The sequence below is a fragment of the Microtus pennsylvanicus genome, chromosome 13, assembly GCF_037038515.1.
Source record: "Microtus pennsylvanicus isolate mMicPen1 chromosome 13, mMicPen1.hap1, whole genome shotgun sequence".
In the NCBI taxonomy this organism is placed as follows: Eukaryota; Metazoa; Chordata; class Mammalia; order Rodentia; family Cricetidae; genus Microtus; species Microtus pennsylvanicus.
The window spans coordinates 14,808,066-14,828,202 of NC_134591.1; the positions used below are offsets into that span (position 1 = coordinate 14,808,066).

At 38.1% G+C, this 20,137-nt stretch overlaps 1 protein-coding gene across 32 annotated transcripts in view; it reads right to left on the reverse strand.

The window, feature by feature from the left end:
- The window catches only part of Ptprd (protein tyrosine phosphatase receptor type D), a 2,195,185-nt gene that overhangs the window by 371,790 nt on the left and 1,803,258 nt on the right, over positions 1–20,137 (reverse strand). The window contains exon 1 of one of the 32 annotated variants that reach the window (XM_075945544.1): positions 9,156–9,177. The exons of 30 other annotated variants lie outside the window; for them this stretch is intronic. The gene's annotated coding sequence lies outside the window, so the exon portion shown is untranslated. One more of the 32 variants, XM_075945542.1, reaches the window with a different exon arrangement.

Below are 20,137 nucleotides of genomic sequence, written 5' to 3' on the forward strand. Positions count from 1 at the left end.
GCAGAAAGGACTCAGTTGCAATGAGAGATTATTTTTTAAGGACTACATATAAAACAGCCATCAGGGCAGGCTAGGAAAGTGGAATCTCATATGTCTGGTCCCCCAGTGATTTTTTGATGCATGTTTGATCTCTCTGGAATCTGAGAATGCAGGTAGTAGAGGGATCCCTAGTCAATCCCAAATAAATGACCACTAAGAAAAACAGACGCGAGTAAAGATGTGGAGGAAAACTCTTAATCAGAAACTCAAAGCTGCTGCCCTCCCCTTGCCTGAACATTTATCTCATTATTACACCATATTCATTTTGCTCTTTATTGCTTCTTCATTTCAGTGACGCCACAGAGAGGTAAAAATAAGAAAAAAAAGATACATCATCTTCATTAGCAACCTCCCTAACAGGCAATAAATAATCATGAAGGATGTAAGGGAACCTCATAGGACCTATGAGCACATGCTTTCTTACTAGCAAAGCATCTGCTTCTATCCTCTCTCATAATAGAGGCTGAGATGGGGGTTGCACTAATTCTGAACAGAAGAAAACATGCTTCTGACAGTTGCCCAGAAGGGCATGAAAGCAACCTTAAAGGAAAGATAGAAAGAGCTACTGAATAGATCTGCACACAAGTCCTGGGCGTAGACCTACTAAGACTTTGCCAGTAAAAGGTCACTCCAGAAGCAAAGACACTCCAATAGATCAGAGTTTTCTGGTTAAAGAATGGCACATCATTACACATGTGCATACCTTAGACTTAGAACATGTGCTTAGGAGAAATAATTAAGCAGAAATAGATAAACTAGCCAAAGACATAAAATGCACATATACTTCAAGAGACACCCATTTTACATATTGCCATCAAGTACTTTTTATGTATTGTTTTATATTTAGAGTTTAGCAGGGATACAAGCTGGGCAACAAGGAAGACGGGTGGGTCAAGAGGCAAATTTCACACAAATACATACCCAGGAGGAAAGATGCCAGATCAAATGCACTTTAGTGAAAAGCTGCTGCAGGCAATATGGCCACATTGAAAGAAAAAGTGAAGACACACAATGGCTGTTTCTCAAAAGCAGTTGGCATTATAAAGTGATTTGATAATAAAGCACTAAAATTTCCCACAGCAATAAAAGCACTATGCATTTCCCACAGAAAGATGTGTCAGACAAGCAATGATAAAAATATTTTCCCAAAAACCCTCTTTGAAAAAGTGTATCAAGACCGCCATAAAAACAAGGCTTTATAAAATATTGTTACTTTTATTATGCTTCAATAAAATCTTTCAATGAAGTACACAGTACAGATATCAAAAAAGGAGTCATTAGAAGCATGCTAATGAAGGAGATGCAGTAACTTTCTCAGTACTAAACCTTCGAGATGCCAGCTGTAAAATGAATAGCCACATAACTAAAAGAAAAAGAACTGTCAATGAAACTTCAATCAAACTCCATGATGGGATTCAAGGTTCTGACCCCACTGGCCAGCAGGCTGAGAAGGCAGAGAGGAAACAGAAGCAAATGTGGTGAGCGTGGTAGAAGGGGTGCTACTCACAGCTGTGCAGTTATGGAGTGGGAATGGAATGCCTACTTATCATTTATTGGGTGATCAAACCCCAAATTTAAGTGCCACATTCTGTGTAACATTCCTTTTTTCTGTGGTCTGAATAATATTTATATTGCAGACTCATTTTTGATCATATTCTCTAATATTTCCTAGTCATGGATATTAGGGCAAAGGACAATCATATTAGCTCTCTGAAATTCTGAAAAGCCACTTATTTCAGATACGAGTGTCCTATAGTCAAGATTACCCTTTACAATGGATTTGGGCATTTTAAAACGTGTGACTTTAGTGCACACATTTCATAGAATAATAATGATACCTATAATGCACTTAGAAACACAGTATGTTCAAAATAGATATGAAATATCATCGCTCCTCCCACTCTGCAACTGGACTTTGGGAGCTTGCCCTAGTGGTTGGTTGTGGATCTCTGCATCTGCCTCCATCAGTTACTTCATGAAGGTTCTACGATGACAATTACGGTAGTCCTCCATCTGATTACAGGGGAAGGCCAGTTCAGTCTCCCTCTCCACTACTGCTTAGAGTTTTATCTGGGGTCATCCTTGTATATTCTTAGAAATTTCCCTAGTACCAGGTTTCTCACCAAGAACATGATGGGAAAACCCACAGAAAAATCTGACCTGAGCTAGAGAGAGCTCACCAACTCCAGACTGACAGCTGCATAGGACTGAACTAGACCCCCTGATTACAGAGGACAGTTTGTGGATTGGGCAGTTTATGAGGCCATTGGCAGTGGGTTCAGAATATATCCCTAGCTCATGAACTGGCTTTTAGGAGTACACTTCCTATGGAGAGATACCTTGTTCAATCTAGACACAGGAGGGAGGGTCTTCATAAGGGACTCAATTCAATCATGGGCCAGACATTGTTAACTCCCCATGGAAGGCCATTCCCTCTCTGAGGAGCAGATGGGGGAGTAAGTAGAAGGTGGGGGGACTTGTATGAGGGGAAGAAAAGAGAACTGGGATTGATGTGTTAAATTAAAAAATAGATATGAAATTATAAGTGACACCTTATTTTTAATATAATAACAATTAGAAATTTTTACATGTGATCTTAAAATTAGAAATATAAAGTCTCTATATATTGTTATAAGCCACAAAAAGTAGGAGGAACCTGCTGCCATAGACACCATACAGCTTGGATTTAGATAGATAGATAGATAGATAGATAGATAGATAGATAGATAGATAGATAGATAGATAGACAGACAGACAGACAGTTGATCATGAACAAAAATGAACATTTGCACTGTTCTGTCTACCATTCCCTTTCTGGATTCAAATGCTTAACATGTCAACTAAAAGGCTCTGTGTCAATGCAGTAGGCAATGTCAAAATGAGGTAATGCACTGGATAAAAAGACATTTGTATTGTCTGCAATTTCAAACAAAGTCCTTTTCTAATCCGCATAAGTCATCAACACTAAACTACACACAAACCGGGTTTTGTTTTAAAAATGGCTGTTTTTGTTCTTTTGTTGAAAAAAAATTTGAATACAAGGCAGGAATCGACTGATGCAAGAGTCATGCACCAGTTCCCAGGACAGAGAGGTCTCTGATACTGGCACACGGTACTGTGCACAGACAGGAACAAACAAGCAATATAAAAAGGAGTGGAGAGTGTGATAGCAGCTTTCTTAGCATGGTTGGGACCCAAGTTCAACCCCCAAAGGTAAGACAAGATAAGATAAAAGGAAAAGAGATGTATCTGGTAATCAACGTAAAGAAAATTAAACAGAGAGAATATGAGCTGTGAACAGAAGTTTAGAAAGGTGATTTACCCAGAAAGGGCCCTGAAGAAATGTCAGATAAACCTGAACATGAAAGAAAAACTGGTGAATACTGCAGGCTGAAAGACGTACTGCCCAGACAGTGGCTCAGAGACAGACACAAGGTCATGTAGTAGAGTCGGATGCCCTTGGTAGAAAATGGCCTAGCAGGCTGGGAAAGCAAAGTGAGCCCAGATCACAAAGGGAGTGATGGCCACAGTGGAGAGACTGGATGTCATTCAAAATGCCTACAAAGACACTATAAAGCTTTTTGGTGTGCAGGAGAAACTCTGTTTTACATTTAGATTATTTAGATGGTCATACCAGTGGCCAGGTATGGAGGCACTGGCCTGCCAAGAGCTGCTCAGCTTCTAAGTCACATACTCAGACACAGTCACAAGGTCTACTGTAGCGTCTATTAAGCCATGGAACCTTCTTCCAGATTCACTGCTCAGCTGCCTCCTCTTCCCAAGTCCCCCTCAGAATATTAGAAATCATGCGCTTCTTTCCAAGGGGTGGATTAGCCTTGTCTGTTTCTCCCACAGCCACACATTTCTTTATTTTTTCACTCCCTGTAACCTCCCATGGAGAAGTTTAACACACTGTAGAATTTTTACTTGAAAAGCAAAGTTCCTAATGTTAGTTCTCATTTGTGTACTGAAAAACGCCAATGGAAAGAAACAAGCTTTCATGTACAAAGAATCAGTGGGCAGATCAGGCCTCTGTGGTCAAACTTTTATATCTCTGATTCCGGAAAGGCTTTCTACACTTAAAATGGTTTTGGGTTTCTACAGTTTTATAGATCAAAGAATCATTTTGTTTTCTTTTTTTTATATTTTGAAACCTTATAATGACACCATTGATGCCTATATCCAATAATAAACTGGAATTCAGAAAATTAGAAAACTAGACTTTTCCAATACTTAAAAAAAAAAAACTTTTTTAAGATTTAGAAAGGAGGTGCAGCTCTGAGTCAATCACTAGAGTGCTTTCCAAAAGAGGTCCTCTGTCCCTGGGATGGTCTTGTCACAATTGCTAGTGTGCTTTCCAAATGAGGTCCTCTGTCCCTGGGATGGTCTTGTCACAATTGCTAGTGTGCTTTCCAAATGAGGTCCTCTGTCCCTGGTATGGTCTTGTCACAATTGCTAGTGTGCTTTCCAAATGAGATCCTCTGTCCCTGGGATGGTCTTGTCACAAGCCTTTGCGAAGATAAAGAAACTGAAGTAACACTGTGACTTAGAGAACTAAGTCCCGTGCTCAAAAACTCCCAAAAATACTTTTCAGGTGCTTTTTCTGAGGGAATCCAACCACTACTCCCATGCAGACAGTCCCAGGTAACGTGTAGGGGAAGAGACATTGAGCGGGAAAGATTAGTCGCCCAACAGTATCTCAAAGCAGTCAGTGTCTCCAGAAGATAACCAGTCAAGATGTGCTGAGTATGAGCAACCATTGCAGTACAGGCTAGCAGAACAAATTCATTGAGTTAGGAAGGCAAACACACAGATAGTGTGTTTACTAAGATTTAGAATGTTACGCGGCAAACGCTAAGAGCAGCAAGTGTTTATTTTGTTTTGTTCTTTTTACTTTATCCACAATAAAAAAAGATAAATCAGTGTGTTTTCTTTGGTCTATTTTGTCAGCTAAGGCAAACAGCTCCTGATAGGTCCATGTTAATTCATTGGGCCTTCTGATAGCAGTCAGCTAATAAAATTACTGCTGCTAGCTTTAAGATGTTTAAACAAGTAACTTGGAACTCACTGAGACCTCTCTGCTATTTCTTTTAGCTCTGAATATTTTCTGTCTCATACCTCAGACACAGTGAAACTGTTCTCACACATCTTTAGCCACTGAGTAAAACCACATTTATACTGCTCTGTCCTGGCGTTCTAGCTGAAGCAATGGATGCATCCGAGCTCTCAATTGATCTCACCACATGGCACTGACAGGAAACGCTTAGCATAACTTTAAATGTTATTTTTCCTCAAGAGGCTTCTGACCAGGGAAAAAATTCCCACCATTCAGGTTGTGTTACTAATCTAAAAGTAGGATTATTTTGACTCAAGATTTTTAAAAGAATGACATTTCAACAGCGGGAGTTCCAAAGGCCATATCATCGAACAGCATGTTAGATATGTCTGCTTGGACCAGAGCAAATCAAGTCAACTAGTGGTGAAGACACATTAAAAAATGAGGACACACAATCACAGCTGAAATTAATCAACAAGTTTAGAAAGATAATGAACACAAAGTCAATGTCAAAAAATACCTACAAGCTCACAATTTAAAAGAATACTTAAAACAGTGTCAGAAAATATAACTGATCAATAAATGGATGAAATAAAAATTAACAAGATTCACAAACATAACTTATGGTGTTAGTAACAAACCAAAAATGACTTAAAGGAATGATTGTAATATGCCCATAGTTTGAAAGATTCATTATGAGGAAGTATTGGTTTAAGGAGAAGCAAAATATAATACAAAGTCGGGGAATAGGGCCGAATGGATCTGGCAGTGATTTACACTCAACTGCATCTTTCGGTAAAGTGAAAGGGTAATTTTGGAATCAGTGGTACTTGAACAAATGGGTATCTGCACAAATGAAAATAATAAATGTTGGTCCCTTACTTCACACCACATATCTGTGGGTAAGATACAGAAATACAAAGGATAAATCATATTTTATGGAAAATAATACAGAATACATTTCTCCTTAAGCTAGCCAATGTTTGTGAATAAAAACCAAAGTGCTAATAACAACTGATTAATTACAATTCAAAAAAGTTAAAAATATCTGTTCATTAAAGGTATCATTTTAAAAAGGGCATCCACAGAGTAGAAATATTTTCAAGACATATGCCCACCACATGTCGGTTGCTGTCCTGGACAGAGAAGGCCCATGTTTCTCTTAGGGGTAGGCAGTAGAGACAAAAGAATAAGGCTTTCATAACAGACATTATCTTAATGGCCACTGAGAGCATGACTATTAGTCTCTGGGGAAACGCAAAGTATAGCAATGAAAACAGTCACCACACAACCCAAAAGGATAATTAAAACCAGAATTCAAACAGTACTGTTACCTAGGTGTAGAAAACACATATACTTATGTCCTGCTGCTAGAAGTATAAATTAGCAAAGCCTTGAAGAAGAGCTTCTGTGGTAGCAAGTAAAGCTAATACTACTATACTAATAATTTCATTGTTAAGTGTGATCATTTAAATGTTATTGGTCCCCATAATCTCACAGGGAGTGGTACTATATGGAGGTGTAGCTTTGTGGGAGTGGATATGGCTTGTTGGAGAAGGTCTGTCACTGTGGGGGCAGGCTTTGAGGCTTCCTCTGCTCAGAATGCCACACCGTGACTCAGTCGGCTTCCTGCTGCCAGCAAGATGTAGGACTCTCAGTTCCAGCACCATGCCTAGCCGCATGCTGCCATGCTTTCTGTCATGATGATAATGGACTCAATCTCTAAAACTCTAAGTGAGCCACTACAATAAATGATTTACATTAAAAGAGTTGCCATGGTCATGGTGTCTCTTCACAGCAATAGAAAACCATAACTAAGATATTAAGTTTATAACCAAAAGTAATAGATGTCATTATTTCTTAATGGTACAAACCAGAAAACATTGAAATGTCTATCAATACTAGATTGAATAAGCAGGGGCACATCCATACATCAAACAACTCTATCAATCAAAATTTGAAACATCTAATGTGAAAAATTAGTAGTGTTTTGTTTGTTTGTTTTTTGATTTTCAAGACAGGGTTTCTCTATATAACCTTGGAGTTTGTCCTGGAACTCACTTTGTAGATCAGGCTGGCCTTTAACTCATAGAGACCTGTCTGTCTCTGCCTACTGAGTGCTGAGATTAAAGGCATGTGCCACCACTTCCTGGCAAATTAGTAGTTTTTAAGAACTGCTTATCAATATCTATCTATCTAATTAACTCCTAAATAATTTTAGAGAATTTAATTACTAATAATTAGTCAATATTATACTATTAGAAATCTAAAAGGTATCTAAGAAATTAGAGTAGAATTCAAAAATCTTAAAAACAAAATTACATAAATGGACTAAAGGGAAAAAATCACATAATCAACGGATTCAAAATAAACTTTCAACAATACTCCATATCCCTTCATGACAAAAGTCCTAAAGATACTTGGAACTAAAGAAACATATCTGAACAAAATAAAAGCAAAGGCAATAGACAACAAACCTAGAGCCAACATTAAAGTAAAAAGGAGGTAACAAAACATTTCCAATAAAATCAGAAACAAAGACACATACACTCAACATTCTTATTCACGATACTGCAGTTAATAATAGTGAAGCAATAAGAAAAGAGGAAATCAAAGGCATTGAAACAGACTGCTATAGGAAAGAAACCCAAGAGCCTCCACAAGAAAATACTCAGAACTGATATACAATCAGCAAAGAGACACAATATGAAATTAAAATATGAAAACTAAGAAGTAAACTATATGTTAACATATGCAAACTAATAATAAATATGTTGAATGTTGTGGAGGAGGAAATAATAGCATTTAGAATTCTCTCTCATGCACAGACACACACTTCTACAACTTGTCTCTGATTTTCAGATGTGCACGAAGGCACATGCCTACCAGCACACAATATTTCTAAATGAACAAACCTAGTACAAATTTTAGATAAGAAACAAGAGTTTTGGGTTTTTTTTTTGACTCTTAGAGAAGTATGGGATGTTTATTACCTATAACTCTTCCATATTAACAGTGCTAGGGTCACTCTGGAAACCCTGAGTACCTAAACGGTACATGAAGGCTAACTACAACACACCTAAAAAGCTTGTTTAATGCTAAACTGCTGAGTTATATGTAGTTCTAAAGAATCTATACACGAAGCCGGGCGGTGGTGGCACACGCCTTTAATCTCAGCACTCGGGAGGCAGAGGCAGGCAGATCTCTGTGAGTTCGAGGCCAGCCTGGTCTACAAGAGCTAGTTCCAGGACAGGAAACAAAAGCTACGGAGAAACCCTGTCTCGAATATATATATATATATACATACATACATGTACCCACTGAAGGTCAACTCTGTAGACCTCATATTTTAAGGTTAATATAGCAGAAACAAAAATGATTAAGCCTAGGAAATACTACTGATGAATTTTCCTGTTTGAGAATATAGGAGTACATAATAATAGCAAGTCACAACAGTAAACATGGTTGGAATAATAAAAATGGTATATGTGGAGGTAGAAAATACAATTTCAAAGGTCAGGAAAGTTCTTAATAAACTAAAAACATTTGACGAAGATGTTGACAAATATGTAGAATCTTGATTTGAGAACACAGAAGGCATTTCAAGTATAAGGACAAAAATCAGAAATCAAAACAAGCAAAACATTTGCAGAAACTAGTAAGTTTGCCATATATATGCGATAGTTTTATCATACTAGGAAGCAAATCTCAAAACATCAACAGGAAAAATTGGGGATAGAACTGAAGTTAGGAACTCCTGATTCCTTTAGCTCACAAAGAAACTTGCATCTCTTACCTAAACTCTTACCTAAAACTAACCCACCAACAGAAAAAAGAAATTCACGAATGCTAGTGAAAATAATAAATCACAATATAAATACATTCAAATTACATCCACAATTGTGATGAAACTGTAATCCATTTACCACATTTGGCATTCCACACTTCTGAGTTTTCTAGGATCGGTGTCTTTGAAGACCACCTGGCACCTCCCATGTAATTTGAAGTTGTCATCCTCCAGGAGTAGACTGCTGCTTAGGGTGAAGGGAGCTCTCCTCACCTTGTCATTATCTGTTTCTGGAAGGCTCTAGACACAGTTGCTGACATTGTCATGCTGCAAAGTCTATCTGTGTGAAACCAAACAGCCACTGCCTCCTCTCTGCCACAACATCAGTGAGAAAACAAAGCGCATTCAAATCAATGACACAACGGGGTTTTTGAGAGAAATATCAGTCCCTTGTCAATAAATCCAAGGTAAAATTTGTTCTACCTTTCTCAAACAGAGTTCTATGAGATAGTTACTGCCCTGTTTGATTTGAGTGTCACTTTTTATTTCTCCCAAGGCTGACACAATGCTAGAACCATTCTAGATGCACAGGATGGAAGCTAATTCATCACACATACAGCTGCCTCAGGGCATTAAGCCTCAAGTTTCCTGGGAGCTCAGGTTGAAAGGAGCCAGCAATACATGTAATATGCAAATTACACTTTAGTATGGTATGTGATGTCATTAAAAAAGAAAGAAAACGAAAAAAAGGGGGGGGGGGCTATGGACCTGTGGATCCAAAACCTCACTATACTGTTGAAGAAAAGTAAAATAGCCTGGAGCAATTCTTGATTGAATTCATATAGATTTCAGGATGCCACAAAAAGTAACAACACAAAAGAATGACCAACAATATTACAAGTGAGAAAATGCATTCAGAAAAGCCTTTTCTGGCTTAACAGTTAATACTTATGAAGCTCATTTAAGAGTCTTGAGGATGTCTTCCGCAAGGCATTCATTGTCTGTCTCAGAGAATGAGATAAGAAAAACCACCTTCTGAAACATTTAAAACTGCCATGGCACAGGACTTCGATTTCAAGTAAGTTTAATACAACATAGGGTTGTCTACCTTAAAGCTAATTGATCTCACAAAGAGATCCCCATAAAAGATATATCTCACTGTTCAGACAAGAAAACTGGGGGCCAGAGAAGTGACCAGCATTTCTCGAAAAGGCTCAGCACAAGGACCTTTCAACTATGTCTCTTCTAACTGCAAACCCTGCCTAGCTCCCTGAATGATGAATGAGACAAAGGACAAACATCACAGGACTATTGAAATGTGAAATGGAGCCCTAATTTGTTTAACCCCTGTTACCTCAGGAGTAGGTCTTACTAAGAGATGGGGGTCTTCGTAGAGTTAACTAAGTTAAAATGAATGATCAGGGTTTCCTGAACCTAAAAATTTCACAAGAAGAGAAACATTAGGCACAGCTATCTAAAGAGGAAACAAAGTTGGCAGAGCATGAGAAGACCCATGAGTGTTCATCTACTCAGTAAAGGAGAAAGGGTGGAAGTGGACTCCTCCCTCAGTTCTAGAAATAAAGGGTGGGAGGGAGCGGGAGGACAGGGGTTCTTTTCTTAAATAAGCTTTAAAATAGTGGCAACAGCAATGTCACAAACCTACTGGGTACCTCAACAGTCTAAGAATCCCAGAAGAACTGTCTCAAGGTGGACAGCAGGCAGTCACTCAGTGCACTGGGCAGATTCCCTCAATAGTCCTAATTTGGGACCCGAAGCCCTGAAAGTTCTGGGAGAGCTGCAAGTTTCATTCCCTGATGGAAGGCTTAGAAAACTACTCTCAGAAAAGGAATAAGCAGGACAACAAATCAGAAAGACTCAAAAAAGGAAGGCCAACCCAGCAGCCAGCAAAAGGTTCCAGGAACCTCCCTGTGAAATCTCCTTTCCATAGGATGCTGTCAGAAGGTACCACCCACGATCAGGTGGGTCTTCCAACAGCAACCGAAGCAATGGCACACTTCTCTAGTGACTATCCCTACTGAGGTGGTTTTAATTTGTGGCCAGCTGACATTAATACCACCTATATGTCCCTTGAGCCCAGACAATAAGATTCTGTCACTTAAATCACCCAGTGTGTGGTATTCTGTGGAAGCAGCTACAGGAAACTTATGAATATAGACAAATACTAAATTAATTTAAATTCAAAAATTACCATGCACAGCCACTAGCTACGCAAGGACAGAATAATTTTCTATAGGTCAATAATGCTTATGTTTCTGGTGTTATTAAAGCCTAAAATCGAACTAATATAAACAATCTTTATAAAAGATGAAATTCTTACTTTCATTTTGGTAAAAAAATAGCAATGAATCTACATACACAACCTACTGTCAGGTTAAATATTTTGACGTATTCACTATACGCTGAATGCCAACCCACAAGCTTCCTGACAATATTCTGGCTCTTAAAAATTATTATGAATTATATGTGAAACTACACATATTTGATAAAAAATAAGTAAACAAAAAATCCAGACAGTAAACCTATATTGATTGTTTATAATTGTAATAGCTAGCAAAATGGAACATTCTCTCTTCCTAAGACAATTCATACTATTTCCAAGCTAATGACATCTTGGGGCTGGCAAGATACTCAGGAGGTAGTAAACAACACTTATCACCTGACAACCTGAGGTGGATGTCCAGTTCCTACATGGTGGAAGCAGATTCTTCTAAATCCAAACATGAAGTGTGTACATGCACACAAACATGATTTTTTAAAAGTTAATAAAATCTTACATGCAAAAAAAGACCTTTAATAAAATGCATCATCTATTTATGAGAGTTTGGAAAAGGGAATAAACCTCAACAGAAAGGAAGCCCACAAACACCATCATCAGAAATGCAAAGAAAAAGCAAGCATTTCCACTAAAATAATCAGCAAAACAAGCATGTCCACTCTCCTCCCTCCTGTCCAATACACTACTTGACGTCTGATCTGGAGAAACAAGACTAATGAAGAGAACAAGGGAAAGCAAATAGTAAATGCAGAAATCAAATTATCTTTATTTGCAGATGATGATTCTATACATTAGCAAGAAGTCCAATAGAAATCTCCTACCACCAAAAATATATTCAGCAACATAGTAGCATAGAATTTTATTATGTAAAGATAAGTATTAGTCTATATACAAATCACAAACAAACCAGGAAGGACATTAAGAAAACAATACAATTTATAATTGTTTCAAGAGCTAAGATCTTAGAATAAATCTAACTAAAAAGTGAAAATATTTGTATGATGAAACTTTAAGACAGTGAAAAAAAAATGAAGAAGATTCCCAAAGATGGAAAGACCTCCCTTGCTCATGATTGGCAGAATTAATAATGCAAAATCTGCAGATTCGATACAATCCCCATCAAAATTCTAACTCAATCCTTCACAAAATTGAAAAAAATCTTAAATTTCATTGGAAAATGCAAAAGACATGGGATGGTAAAAACAAGAAAAATGAAATCTCTCTGAAGGACCACCATCCCAGATTCAAGTCATATTATAGAACTTCAGTAATGAAAACAACATGATCCTGGCATTAAAATAGACTTGCTGATCAATGGAATAACTGAGGATGCACATATATAAACACTTATGAAGAAGATGACAATACACATTGGACAAAAGGTTTTCTTTTGTTGACAGTGGTGCTGCTCAAACTGGATAGTTAGTTGCATGTGGAAGAATAAAATTCCTTCCCCATCTCTCACCTGCACAAAAATTAACACCAAATGGATCAAGGATCTCAACAATAGACCTGAACCTGATATAGAAGAAAGTAGGAAATATGACTGAACTCACTGGCATGGGAAAAGAGTTATGAACAGGGGAATAGTACAGGTGCTAAAAAGAACAATTAATAAATGGGACTTCATGAAACTAAAACGCTTCTGTATAGCAATGGACACCATCACTCAAGTAAAGATGCAGCCTACAGAAAGGGAGAAATTTCTTACTAATTACACATCTGATAGAGGCTTATTATCTAGAATAAACAACGTGTTCAGAAAATTAAACAAGAAAAACCCAATTAAAATTGGGGCATAGAACTAAATAACGTTCTCAAAAGACAAAATACAAATGGCTGAGAAGCAACTAAAAACATTGTAAACATCCTTAGCCATCAACAAACGCAAAATAAAGCTTGTGGAAATTTCTTCTCAGTTTTTTAAGCACTTCATTTGGGGGTTTAAGAGATGGCTCCGTGGATAAGAGCACATATTGGTCTTGCAGAGGATCTCAGTTCAGTTTCCAAGACTCCCGATAGAGAGCATGGGTACCCGCACACACATGCACATTCTCACAAGGATACACATATACACCCATATTTTAAAAAAATAAAAATGAATTTTTTAAAAGCCCAGTATATTTTCTATCTAATATTAAATGTAAAAATATCCAGAAATTATATGTGTCTAATATTTCATTAAATTTTATTGGATTAAATATAATTATAAATTTAGATTTCAATAATGGTTTTTATTTTATTTTCTCCAAATACTTGGAAGAGAGTAGCAAAGATATTAATAAATATATGTCGTAATCAGCAATCTCCTTCTAAATTAATTTTCCTGAGGCAGCAACAGCCTTTTTCAACCACTCAATTAGGAGAGAGTTAAGACCATGGTGATACGTTTTAATTGTTGGGCCTGGGATTTGGGGGCTGGGTTTTTTCCCGTCATCTCCTCACTGTTTTCATTGTGCTGTGTGCGTGTCTACACCCCAGAGCAGCTGACAATACGCCCTTTATGTCACAGTGTTTTGCACTGTCACGTTTCCTCAGTTACATACCAGTGAGTTCTCTAATTTGCCTCTGTCTCCTTTATTCTCTCCAAATTCTTTCTATTCCTCATCAAACCCCCTTTCCAATCACTGCAGTATTTTTTTTATCCCACCTCTTCCTGATACCCATTGTCGTTCTGCTGTTTTATAACCATCAATCTTCCTGCTTCCTGGTCAGGAAGGAAAACATCTGTTCAACGTTCTCTCCTGGTCACTGTAATAAATCTTCCTCCAAAGAGCACTGCGTCTTTTCTTCCTCAGTCTCGGAACAATTTTTCTCTTCAGCTGAAACATGGATTCATGGCATCATGCCAGTGATTTTATTCTCATACGCCATTGTTTAATTCCTAAAGACTTATGCAGATACTATGTGTAGAAAGATACATGGCCGAAGTTTACCCTGCTGTGGTTTGAATAAGAAGAAACCCCCATAGCTCAAGTATTTGAACACTTGGTTGTCAGTTGGTGGTGCTCCTTGGGAAGGCTATGAAACCTTTAGGAGACATACTAGATAAAGTATGTCACTGGGCATGGGCTCTGTGCATTCATCTCTTGGCCTAGTATTCTTGAGAGTGGATGTGATGTGACCAATCACCTTCCTACTCCTGCCACCATGTCTTCCCTGACTGGTGGCTTGTAGCTCTCAGGAATTGCAAACCAAAGCAAATCTCTCTCCCCTAAAGTTTTTGTAGGACTATTCTGGCACAGCAATGGAAAAGAAACTAAAACACCTGAGTCCCTTATTGTTCACTACCTGTGAGGTAACCAGCTGAATATTTTCACATCTGAACTTTAAGGTATGTTTATCGTTACCTGATGGACAGTGGCCTCCTTGAGTCAAGGCTTGACCTCCCTGAAATCTCAGTGTCTGGATTCAATAGAGTGAGCACAGAGATGTAGGAAAGATTGCAGCAGCCTAGATGTACTAACTACTGAAGCACGACTAATAAAAACTCAGAGAGAAATTGGGATTTGACCTGAAGGTTAGCAAAGCAAAACAGCCAGTCACTGGCTCTTACCTCGACCTCAGTCCGAAAAGGACAATCTTGCCTCTAGGAATCTCAGATTGAGATTGAGCCTGGGAGCTGTCTCTTCCTGTTTTATAATCCTCTCTAGGGTTGTGATTAAAAGTGTGCATCACTGGGGTTAAAGACACGTACTGCCCAGTTTCTATGGCAAACTATTTTGGCTACTGGGATTAAAAGTGTGTGTTACTGTGACCTGGTCTGTTGAGCTGACCAGTGTGGTTGTTTTACTCACTGAACTTCAAGCAAACTTTATTTTTTAAAATATAAATGAAATATCACTACAAACCTCATCAGAAGAGAAGGCTCAACACAATGACTGAAAACTAGTGCAGCACTCCCTTCACTGACAGCTTTTCAACGTGACCCTCTCAAACAGGATCCCAGCACTTCAGGAGGCACCGGGTCATCCTCTATTCTGTTCCTATGGCCATATGATGAAGAAATTTCTATTTAGATTTTAATCATAGCCATCCTCATGTTAGTTTCTAATATTACTCCGTTCTTTTTTTCAGGATTCGTGGGATGTTTCTGTGATCTCTATGGTAAAATGGAATCGGTTGTACCAAGGGCTCTCTAGGTAGATCAGGTTGTCCTCCATCATTCAGAGAGCCGCCTGGCTCTGCTTCAATCTGAGGGACTGAAGACATGCACCACGACGCCTGGCCTAATACCATTATAAAAGGAAATGCTTAGAATTAAAACACATTTCTTACATATATGTGTATGTATATAAAGTATACAAGTTTGTATATATTAACTTATGCAAAAATATTAGTTTTTTAACTCCCTATATTTGAATAAAAGATAAAGATAGGTGACACTAATATTCTATATTTTTGGCTTTTTTTCCTTATTATTTCATTTTTGCTTTTGCTGCTGACCAGGTTTAAATAAGTATTTATTTTAAATTGAATATTCTACTTAAAATAACAAGAATGTGGTTTCATCCCTTCCTTCCTAATTTCTCCCCATCGCATCGAAATGTTTTCTATTTCCGTAAGCAGTCTTTTGCATTCTCCAGTTACAATATGCAGAAACTGAGACAGACTCGGTGTCCACACATATATTTCTTCTCTCCTCCCTCCCCTCTTTCTTCATCTCTTTCCCCCCATCTGTGAAGTGTTTCTCTTGTCTGGAAAGGGAAGGTATCACTTTGACTTGTAACAATAGTACATACTTCCTTTGATAGTCACATGAATTCAGAGAAAACATGGCTTTTTAGATAGTTATCCTTGGCGCCACCGCTTCCTGCTAAGAGAAATCTTTTATTACTATTGTGAGTCAATACAAGTAGAACTAGAACATAGATTAAGGCTAGAAATCATTTGTTTGCTTTGCTTTTGTGGTAATAGGGGTTCACTCTGGCTTTGTGCAGACCAGGCAAGCTCTCTTCCAGAGCTTCACCACCTTCTCTCCCTGTGCAATCTTGATTGAGGATTTTGACAACTGAATTAGTTCCACTTTGATTCTAGAGGATTCTACCCAGCACATATAAAGTGAATCTTACATTTTACCTAATAAATTAATCATTTACTCTCCAATAGTGGTTTCACTGAAAGAATTATAATTTGAAGGAGCTATTACAGCAATGTTTTAAGCATTTATTCTGTCCTAATTGTGAGATAAAGATACATGTAAGAAAATTTAAAATAATAGATAAGCTGATGACATTTCTGTGCCTAAAAAGCAGCCATGTAAAAGCTCAGCTAACAACTCTTTCTAAATGGAAGCAGATATAGCCCAGGTTATGCCAATAAGGCATCTAGGTGATTGCCAAGCAAAGGCAGGACAAGAAACAACTTTCAATACTATAGCTATAAAAGGAGACCAAGACACTCCAGCATATAGAAGAAAACTATTAAGAGTAGCAGTAGTTAAATAAGAAATAAGCTAGGAAGGTATATTGTATGCGGCAACCTTAGACTAGAAAGACTTCTTATTCCATAATCAATTATAAAATCTCCTTAAATGGCTCTTTTCATGAAAGTACATATCCCAGTCTATTCCTCTTTGAGATATTGGTGGAGAGGGCAATCCAAGTAAGAAAAGGCTAAGCACAGAGTCTCTTCCATGGGGTTTTACAGCCAAAGCTGCAACTGAAAGCAGAGGGCAAAGGTTAAAAGAACTCAGATCCATCAAAAACATCCTGGAAGATACTACAGTCCTAAATGATACAGCTAATTATGGACTGGAAAGCCCACGGGCACAGAGAATTTTACACTGTGAAAGTACTGTGAAAAATAATCCTGGTCCAAGGAAGATAAACTAAAAGATACAGGGCTGGGGAAAGGAAGGGGTAGAATGGTGGTAGATGCTACGAGAGAATCCTCACAATGGGCACAGATTCTGCCACCACAGTGAACAACGATGAGATTATTAAATTCTGCTTTAACTACACTTGTGAAGAAGCCTAAGAGTAGAAACACAGTCCATTATCCCTTTCTTCTCTGGTGAGCTGTAAACCAAATTCCCTCAGGCAACATCAACACATGAACCACAGATGGTCAAGTAAACTTGGATGCCAAATTTAGGTACATTAAAAATAGCTATTGAGGAAAAACAGTGAGAAGAGATTAGAAAACGAAAGCCTGTCTGTTTCAGCATCTAAGCTAAAGACATGCAGGGGGCAGATGCACGAATTGCCTGAGAATCCCAATGTGTGCACTGTAAACAGCCATTACAGGAAGGTTTCCGCATGGAATTGGGTCACTATAGTCCTCAGTAACCACTCTTGGTGTGGAACTGTATCGGACGTATCTCATCTTCCTTGAAACAATGGCGATTCTTGTCTGAATCATAAAACTTGGCTAGCTTTGGGATTTTTTTCACATACAGAACATAAATAAACATCAGCTTTGTTGGAGTTATATTAATGAAACTGCAAATACCAGCTTCATGATGTGCGTAAACCACAGTGGAAGGCTCCCATTTTGATAGGGTTTTTATACATTCCTTATTATCTTTTTAATTTAATCTGATTTCTAAAGTTTACCTAAGATACACTCTTAAATCGAAACCTTGCTCCTCAGCAAAATCCTGTGGTGTGGAGGGAGGCAACAGCCAGACTAACGCATCCTGTCACCAGAGAAGTGGGCACCTTCAGAGGAAACCCTTTCTCTAAACTCATGGCCTAGTGCACAAAGAGAGTGCTCCAAAGGGAGATATTTATGGGCTTTCTCCTAACTTCTGACCCTTGAAATTAAAAGCACTTTCTCCACCTCTTTTCTTCCAGTTAACCCATAGGAAAAATGTCTGTCTTTATTGCAGGGAGAAATTTTTATGTGCCCAAAGATACAGTTATATAGATGAGTGATCCAATTCAGTGCTTCCTCCCAAAAGCTGGCCTCCCAGTGGTGAGATAAAAGCACAGAGTACCATGAAACAGGGGTCCTAACCTGCGCATGGCCCATGTAAGGGTAAGGTAAGGAGGAAGCACCAAAACGTCCAGGTACGTACCCTCCTCCAGGTTGGTAGTCAACCTGAGGCTAAGCGTGCTCAGGAGACACACCCCCTTACTAAGCAGTTTCAGGAGCGTCATCAATCAGACTTCCTGGATTGTCTGCCAAAACAGCTTCAAAGGAGGTAATATCTGGAGAAAACAATTCTCTCGCTGCCACGTCTTAGCACAGAGGCAAGTAGAGCCAACCGAGTCTACCATAACCAATCTCATTGCAAATAATAACAATAATTACAGACCACTTCATGTGTATAATGTATGCATAATATTATAACACATTGTTTTGAATACCATTTCATGCTGGAAAATAAGAGATAGCATAGCTGAACAAAAAGTATTTAAAAAGAAATAACCATAACTGTTTTGAAAATTTTCTTATCTTAGAGGACAGTATTTTCTACAAGGGAACATTCACATTATCAAGCAAAAATTAATAATGAGGTCACATGCATAAAGACAAATAACCATATGTATTTCATAAAAGATATTTTCTATTTTTTTATTTCTTCTTGATAGCATATTAAATATGGAAAATTTAAGACTAAATTATTTCCCCTGGTAATTCATTTCCAGAAAGCTAATGCTTTCTAAATATCACCATTTCAGGCTTTCATTAAGAATTATTGGGAGATTGTTTCTTCATAAGGAAATGTAAATATTAAAAGTGAAGGGAGTGTTAATTACTTGAAAATGTGAAACCATTTTCAGCGTTTAAGACCCACGAAGGAGCCTTGATTCCCTCAGGTTATTTCATGGCTGCACTTAATCTTTCATCCTCTATGCACCATGGCCTTACGTTAGACATGACACATGCATGGAGCAGGGTCTTTTTTCTTCTTCTCCCTATTTTACATATTTCACTGCAGTCAGAGCCATATGTTCCCCTACAAAGAGTGGCATGAAAGGCGATTTGCAAGAGAGGGAACCTCTTGATTCCGATTTCAGCAACACACAAAGTCCTCTTCATTAAAAACACATTATTGTTTTGCTTCAAGGCATTTACCTTATGTTCCCAGTAACACCCTGGCAGTTTAGAGATTAAAAACATCTGGAATGCAGGCATTAAGATTTTAGGGATCATGAGTCTGGCACTAAAAATATCAACCATTATGGAATACTCAAAATAATGGTCCTTTTGGTGGGAAAACGTTCAGCTGAAGCATAGATTAATGTGTAATCATGTAATCACTAAACACCTTTCATGACTGGACATAAGGATACACAAGTTGAAATTTTGTCTGGTGATGTCACCTGCTTATAAACCAACCAGCCTTTAGCATATTGTTGTGCTACATAGTAATCTTAAAACTATATTTCAGTTGTTCAGTTTGACACGTTATCAACTTCCTTTTAATACCAGGAAGTAAAAAGCAAAATTTTCTCTGAGCTAACATATGACTTTTGCCATTTCTGGAGTCTAAGCAGGATATAAAGACATAATAGTAACTTAAAGACATGTCCTTGGGCTGAGAACATGACACAACGCGTAAAAGCCGTAGAGTGCCCAGCATCCTCTAACCCAAGCAGTGAGAAGCAGAGATAATAGGTTCTGGGAATCCACTAGTGAGCCAGCCAAGACAAAAAAGCAAGGGTCTGGGTCAGTAGCAGGTCCTGTCTCAAGGTAATAAGGCAGAGAGTAACAAAGGAAAGTACCAGGAATTCTCTGGCCTCTAGTTGAGCACACCTGTGCATGTACTAGCCCACTTATGTGTATATGTTACACACACACTTACAGAGGTATTTATAAAATATTTCATACTCTCCATCCCCAAATGAAACAAACGTCAACTACAAATGAGGACCAGACCTCGCAATTTCTCTGGCACACAGATCAGATCATATGTGCCCATCCCTCTTTTTCTGTCCCCCATTCTGTTCCTTTCTCTCACTATCTCTCATACTAGCTTTGCAGAGCCTGAGGATTAGACGGGTTCTAA